Genomic DNA, 8,775 nt, shown 5'->3' on the forward strand with positions numbered 1-8,775 from the left:
TTGAAATTAAAAAAAAAAAAACAGAATTAAAAACTGTACTAATTACATACGAAATATTTGACTAAAATTCAAAAAGAAAATTTTACCGCTTTTCGCGCCAGCATAATTTTAAAAGAAAATAAAAATATCTTAAAAATTGCAATAAAATTCATTTAAAAATTAGTTGGGCAAAAACCGCAAAACAAATTTAACAAAAATTTAACTTAAATCTCATTGCAGAAGGAAATATTTATGAACTATTCAAAAAGCGCATGCGAAACTGCATTGTGCGCATAAAACAACACGCTCTAAATATTCTCACAATGGGAAAAATATAAAAATAAGAAAAAAAAATAATAATATAAGAAAATATTTATTTAAAACAGAAGCAAGACGAAGTATAAAATATGAATATTGTATAAAAATCTCGTCCCATATGAAGAAGATCTTTCGTGATTTTTCAAATTAATTCACAAAAGGCAAAGGCGGTAAATCAAAACGCAATGAGAGTGTAAAAATGCATATATATTCCAAGTAAATGGGCGCCATTTTGTTTTTTTTACTGTTTTGGTTTAATTTTATTTTTATTTTTTAATTTTGATTTGATTGCACTTTCGAATAAATTAAATTTAATTTCAATTTCACCAGTATAACTATTTTTTTTTTATTTATGTTTACTTCTTTTTTTTTCGTATTAATGTGGCGAATTAAAAAATATTTTACCGTTAAGTGCTAATTAAAAGCATGCAACTTTATTTTTACGGTTTTTAGGTTTTGTAAAGCAAATATTGCAATTATTTAAACCAATATAAGCTTTTCCATTTAGAATGCTTAAAACTATTTATAAAAGTTTGCAGATGATTGGCAATGCGGAAATAAGATGGTCTAATGAACTATAAAAAATATATCCACAAACCATTTATCTACAGTTACTACCAGTTTTAAAAGGGCAGAATATAATACAGTAAACGGTATCATAATGGACCAAGCATAGCTTGGAAACCCAACCTAATCTAATCTAACCTAATCTAACTTAACCCAATCTAACCTAACCCAATCTAACCTAACCTAACCTAACCTAACCTAACCTAACCTAACCTAACCTAACCTAACCTAACCTAACCTAACCTAACCTAACCTAACCTAACCTAACCTAACCTAACCTAACCTAACCTAACCTAACCTAACCTAACCTAACCTAACCTAACCTAACCTAACCTAACCTAACCTAACCTAACTTGAACTAACTAAATCCAACTTCACCCATTCTAAGTGTCTTATTCGTAATTTTGTTGGGCTACCAAACCTTTAGAATTGTCCATGGGATGTAGTTTATTGATATCTTACAGCGTTGGTAATAAGTTAGATCTGCAGTCACTGTATGCAATCTTGCATTTAATGCAATCTTATGTTGAGATTTTTACGATTTTTACTCTTTCTTAGCTGGGGGTTTCTACAGAGTCCCTCCCTTCTCTTTAACTAATTTATGTATTCCTTACAAGCTTTGCTGATTATGCGATGACTGATGTTAGATCTGTGACTGCTAGTGACTGCTCTGAGATATATAGTGCTATGTAGGGCAGCCTGTCAGTGCTATCGTATAATATAATTTGCAGCATTTAAATATGGTATGAATGGTTACTTTTTCTTTTATTCTCATCCTTGATATTATTCTGTTAGCTAAAAGTGTAGAGCCGTGTCTGGGTAGATCAGATTTAAAACTTTCTATGTTATCAGTCTGGTCAGAAAACTTATTTCAGATAATCGTTGTTTGTTTTCTTTATCGTTTGGATATCAATAAAAATATATGGATATGTGTTGTCATATTAGTCCTTACATGTTTTCAATTTCAGCTTGGATAATAATAGAATAGTTTGATAGTTTCAAGCTAATTGACTTAGTAAGAGTATCCGAAAATATACTGCTGAACATTTATTTCTTAGTAATACTATATTTATATACTACTGTAATACTACTGTAATATGCCGAATGAATTTTAATGACCTATTGTTGTGTCACAAAAGAAATCTGTAGTCCTATAGTAGTAGTAGTAGTTCTTGTGACTCGTGAAGGCAAATAATATTTATATAATGTTTCTTTTTAGTTTTTTGACATTTTGTTAAGAATCGAAAACATCATATTGTGTCACATATGAAAAATATATCTAATATAAGAATGTTTTCCCTTTTTTTTAAAAATATATTTACACAAGAATCATATAAGAATCACCACAAAAGTCTTAATACCCTGGCATTCCAAACAGAAATGTCATATTTGATTTATCCAAGACAATGAAATAAACTATTGCGACAGTCAGGAATCTGTTTATAAAATAAGTGCGCTACTCTCAACCCACATATGGTTTTATTAAATGGAAAATTTGGCCATGACCCTGAATAAGTGCACACTTTACGATGTGCGAACACGACACTCTCCCTTTTTTTCGTTTATCGATCCAATTTAAAAAAGAAGCGATTATTCGGTCTTAAGGGATTGAATAGTTCAATAGCTAACATTACCCTCATCTCGTGGGGGGTGAATAATGTGTGGGTTAAGCAGAAAATATTTTGTCGTAAAGCCTTTTTTAATGTAAATATATATTAGTATATAAATAAATATATATGTATATGTAGATTTGTGTATAAATTATATATGAGGGTTGAAAACTAAAGTCACAATTATTTTGGGAACACATTGACATATGTATTGAGTGATGTTAAATATTTCAGTGCAGTTGCTTTGTGAATATTGTGGGTGTAGAAGTTGATTTATGGAAGTTATGGAAGGGGAACTATTGATAACCAATATATATTGATACGTTGTATTATTGGCTTTGCAAACAATATTTTTGTTGTCTTTTATATATATTATAAAGATAAATTTACAAAATATTTGATAAAGAAAATCAATATTTTACCTACCATTTTTCATATGAAATTCAGGGAAAAATAGATAATAAATAGAATAAGAGATTTGAAGTATATCATATACCCAATATCTACAAATTAAAAAAAAACTAATATTTAATAAAAAATATAACAGCTTGTAGTAATATAACTTTGTTTGTTATATATAAAGAAAAATACTAGATCTGATTTTGGTGTTGGTGTATCTACAAATTAAAAAAAAACTAATATTTAATAAAAAATATAACAGCTTGTAGTAATATAACTTTGTTTGTTATATATAAAGAAAAATACTAGATCTGATTTTGGTGTTGCTTTAATGACATAAGTAATCTTGCTGGGTTAAGTAATTTAGTTTACTTATAATATAATGGTGGATTGAATGAGACCTGTTGTTTCACTGTGTTGCAGTAAAAATATTGAAGGACTTGAGCTTATTTAGAACAATTAATAAAACCGAACTGGCTCTTTAAAGAGACGTTTTGCCCCAATTGCATTTTTCTACACAATGTTTTTAGTAAATATTGTAATGATTCTCTTCCAGTTTATGGAATTCTTAACCTACCCAAGTCCTAATCAGACTATGTTGTTTCTTATGATCTCTAGGTCTTTATATTCCAGAAGCAACTATTCCAGTTTTAAGTATCTTTACATATACACTACATATTGAATATTTTTTTTTCAATATTATTCCTAATATATACATTAAAAAATGTAATTCTATATTTTAGTTATTTTGTTTACAGACTTTTTCTGTCGGTGTTCACTATTAACCCCTGCGTAAAAGCTAATTTTATTAACTGAAAAATTAAATGATTTGTTTGTCTAGAAACAGATAGATAGAAAAACAAGGAAATAGAAATGGTATCTAAGCATACGATTAACGTTAAATAAGCTCTTCCGGTCCTCTTAATAATAATAAGGTCTCTTAGATCTTTATTGCATTATAAAAATCTTGATCAAAGAATACTGTGATATCTACTCAATCAATAAATAGGGTATTATAGGCAACATGTATTACAAAAATGATGAGCAAAGAATACCCTGACGGATATTCTTGACTGTCATTTACCAAATCGTGAAGAGAGGAAAACATTGACAGATATTTGAACCCATAAATGCGTTGTTATCGTCAATATTAAAGTGGAGTAAATCGCGCTATTCTCCTAATATACAATATATACGGTCCCATACGTTTCGACCGCGTGATAGAAATCTATACAATAGATTACTGCCTGTTGAACATTGGATAACCCAAAAACGGTTGCCACTTATGGTACTGTAGTACCAAAATTGGTACTTTTTTTTTTGTTTGGTACTCATGTTCAAAAAATGGTACATTTTTGACGACTCAACTTTATTGTCGATATTTTCAATTAATTTTTTTTTATATATGCAACTTTGGACTATTTTATATTTTGTTCATTTATAACACTATGAAAAACACAGAACGAATAAATAAAAAGGTCCAAAAAAAATTTTGGACCTTTTTTTACAGAAATGGTACCTTTTTAAACCAATTTTGGTACAGGAAAAAATTTTCAAGTGGCAACCGTGAACCCAAACAAGGTGTTATATCCGGTATCCTAGTTTCGTATATTTGTTGAGTCAAACTTAATGATTGATGGGTTGCATTTTTGAACGTCAATAAGAATATACTGAGCGCTTCATGACTTTGAATCTTTCCAGGTGTTATAGTTAGTATTTTTAAATTATCTTAACATTAGTTTGGAAAGAAATGATTTCTTAAATGAGGGTTCTGGCAGAAATGTAAAACATATTGAGGAAGAAAATACAATATACGCTTCAATTAAGACCAATCAATCTGATACTATGTTTACACTTCACAATTATTGCACTTTGATTAGATACAATTGCATTAGTATTGGGATACTATAATAAAATAAAAATCAAAAATTAAAAGCATTTATCATTTATCAGAATTGTGACTAATTGCTGCACAATTAGCAAAATAATTGAGAAGATTGCATTTATTAGGATACGTACTCTTATCAAAAGTGGTGTTACTTACCAGGGGTATACTAAAATAATAAACGTATAGATAACTTTTTTTTTATAACAGAATAAATAGTCTCATAAAATTTAAGACCAAAAAATTTTGATAAGGGGAAATTTTTTTTTTTTTTGATAAATATTATACTTTTTCACTGAAAAGTTGTAATTCCTTATATTAATATTTCTTTAATTACTAAAATTTTAGCAATTTCTATATACATATATATCAGACATTTATAGTTCAAATACTTCGTAATTAAAACTTAAAAAGAAAGAAATTTATTAATAAATAGTATTTAAAATTTTTATCTATAAGCAATTGTAATATTAAACGGTTTGGCTTAAACCCAAAATCAAATTATATTTTATTATTTTTATATTTATTACATTAATATTTTTAATTAAAAAAATATGTTTGTTTAATATATGGAAAGAATAGATTACCACAATTAATTAATTTTTTTGAAATCCTATTTTATATTTATATATGTATATACATACACATTTACATTAAGATTTACTACCAGTATTCTATAAGCCGGCTTTTTTAAGAGGATTGCTGTAATTTGCTAAAACTGTGCAAACTTCAATTTATACTTTACAACATGTTCGATTCCAACAATGTTTGCAATAAAACACAACCTTAACAGTGTTGTTGACTTTTCATTACTTAATAACAATTTCTCTTACTTTACTCTAAAATAATTACATGTAATTTTAAAAAATATTTTGTGTAATAATAATACTTAAAACTGACATATCTTGAAATTATTGAAAAATTGCATAAAAAGTTAAATAATATATCATACATAAATGTAAATGACTATGATATGCATAAACAGCGCAATTTATTCCCTTTTCTTCTGCTGTAATAGAATGAAAAGCAGCAACACTGTTTGAAACATACAAAACAGCTTACTTGCCGTCTCAAATATGAAATCAAAATCATTCGAGTCTTGTTGGGAGTCGAGTTTAGTTGTTCGTTGTGAGTTTTGTGCCGTTGTTGTGAAGTGTGTAGAATTCATCCTTTTTGCAGAAATCAAAGTGGAAAGAAAATTTAATATCCTTTTGCAGCTTCATTTGAAAAGTGAGTGTGCGCGAGTGTTATTAGAAGAAAGTGCAATTGTGTCGATGAAAATTATCGAATATAATATTGAAAAAAGGGTGTAACTACAATTAAAATAACAAAGAAAAAAAGCCGGTTTAAGTCAAAACTAATAAACAAAAAGTGCAAATTCTCCAAGGATTAAGACATAAATTGTTAACAGCAAATAAATTCAAAAAAAAATTAAAGTAAGTTATTTTATCAATAATTATAACTGTAATTTGTGCTCAGTAAATAATCCAATTGGAATATACTATATACATATGTATGTATATGCATAACAATTTTTCTTCTTAGAAAGCTTAAAGAAGAAAATTCCAATTTGAAATAAAGCTGCAAATAAAAAATTGTCTGCTGAGACACGTTGAACATGATTTTTGTAGTGCAAAGTTACTTGTTTATAATCTTTTACTTCTTTCTTGCTTTTTTTTTCTTGTGATTTCTTTCTTTTCTTTCATTAAAGTCGTCCACTTTTATACATTTACTGTTTTTGTTTGGCACCAAATCAAGTGCAGCGATGGGTTGATCCCCCGGACGGATTGCCGTAATACATTTCTAAACTTATTGCTTTGGCTTTTTTTTCTGCTTGTGTTTTTGATTTTGTTGTTGTTGTTGTTGTTATATGTAATTTTCTCAACCGGCTTTTGGCTAATTGCCTTGGCATTGGCATTGCCTGGTTTTACAGTTGTTGTTTTTGTTGTTCAAACTTTGTTTGTTGTTCTTGCATGCAATAAAGAGAGGAATGAGCTTCGTCTGCTTAAATGAAGTTATGATTCTGTGTAATGATATTTAATTTTCAAGTGCTGCCACCTGATTTATCTGAACACAATTTATCCTTGCACATTGTAATCAATCAGTTAATTTGGGTTTTACTTACGAAATTGTTAGTAATTTGTATAAAATAAAATAGTATGAATTAAATATATGAGTATAGAAAAATATATATTAATATAGTAAAATACAAATTATGAAGCAATTATTAAACATTCAATTTTGAAGGAAAATGTATATGGAATTAATAAAAAAACAGTGATATATTCTACTTGATTATTAAAAATCAATATTAAAAAATATATTATTATATTAGCATGTAGTTTAAAAGTCTGAAATCTGTTAAAAAAGCAAATAATTATTTAATTTAATTAATCAATACAAATCAATATAGAATAATATATTAAAATAATAAAATGTACTTAATGACGTTTGTTAAAAATTTGATTTTAAAAAATATGCACGCAAAATTAATATATAAAAATCAATAATAATTAAATAACTTCATAAATAAATTAAATGCATAATAAAATATATATTTTTTCAAATTTTTTTATATAGTGACCGAAATATGTTTAATTTAAATGTTTTTAGTCAACTAAGTTAAATTAATTTTAAAAACTAAAACGCTTTAGTTATATTTAATTTTGTTTATTATTTAGTCAATATTTTGAAAAATAGCCAATATTAAAAATAATATTTTTTAATAAATAAGAATAAATAATAATTAAATAATTTAATAAATAAATTGAATGAACGATATAATATTTTTTATTTTTAAATTTTTTAATATAGTGTCCAAAAAATTTTTAATTTAAATATTTTTATTCAACTAAGCCACATTAATTTTAAAAACTAAAACGCTTTAGTTATATTAAATTTTTTAAATTTAAATTAAATTTTTATTTATTATTAAGCCAATATTTTAACATCTTTAGTTGAAAATAATAACTTTTAATAAATAAAAACAAATAATAATTAAATAACTTAAATGAATTGAATAAATGAATAAAATATTTTTTATGTTTTAAAATTTTTTAATACAGTAACAAAAAAATGTTTAATTTAAATTTTTTTATTGAACTAATTCAAATAATTTTAAAAAATAAAATGCTAAGGCATATTTTATGTTCAAAATTAAATTTTTATTTATTATTTAGACAATATTTTGAAAATTTTTAGTTTTAAATTATAACTTTTAATAAATAAAAACAAATAATAATTAAATAACTTAATAAATGAATTGAATATATGAATAAAATATTTTTTATTTTTTAAATAATGAACACAATATTTTTAATTTAGATATTTTTATTGAACTAATTAAAATTAAACTTAAAAACTATATTATTATTACCATATTTTTATTATTAAAAGTCTTCTTTATGCACTTATACGCTAACTTTAAACAGAACTAATGACCTAACGGGTGTCAGAACTACTTGAGTCCAGACTATATTGAGAATACCATTATAAAAATAATAGGAATTTTCTTTTATTTTTAAAAGAGCATATTGGCGTATTTATTAAATATATAAATTTATAATAAAATAAAATAATATCCCATCAGTTTTATTTTTGATTGAAAATTAAAAAAAGAAATATAAATTAAAAAGTATAATAAAAATAAAAATAATAAATTTAATTTGAGTAATGAATATTTTAAATATAATAAAAAAAATAAAGATATTTAAAATTAACTGTTGCTGAGTATAATAAAGTCATATATATCATTATTATTATATGGACAATAATAATGTCTATATAATAAATAATTAATATTACATATATAATAATATTAATATTTAATATTTAGTTTAACAATATTTAAGAATAATATCGATATTTAAATTGATCGATAGTTGATAAATCAAATAATTTTTCTTAAATATTCATTTTTTATCGAAATTGAAATAAAACATTAATACTACTCATTACTACTCATAAATTATTTATCAATAAAATAAAAATATAAATAAAAAATTATTAATAACAATA

The sequence above is a fragment of the Teleopsis dalmanni genome, chromosome 1 (assembly GCF_002237135.1).
Source record: "Teleopsis dalmanni isolate 2A chromosome 1, ASM223713v2, whole genome shotgun sequence".
Classification (NCBI taxonomy): domain Eukaryota; kingdom Metazoa; phylum Arthropoda; class Insecta; order Diptera; family Diopsidae; genus Teleopsis; species Teleopsis dalmanni.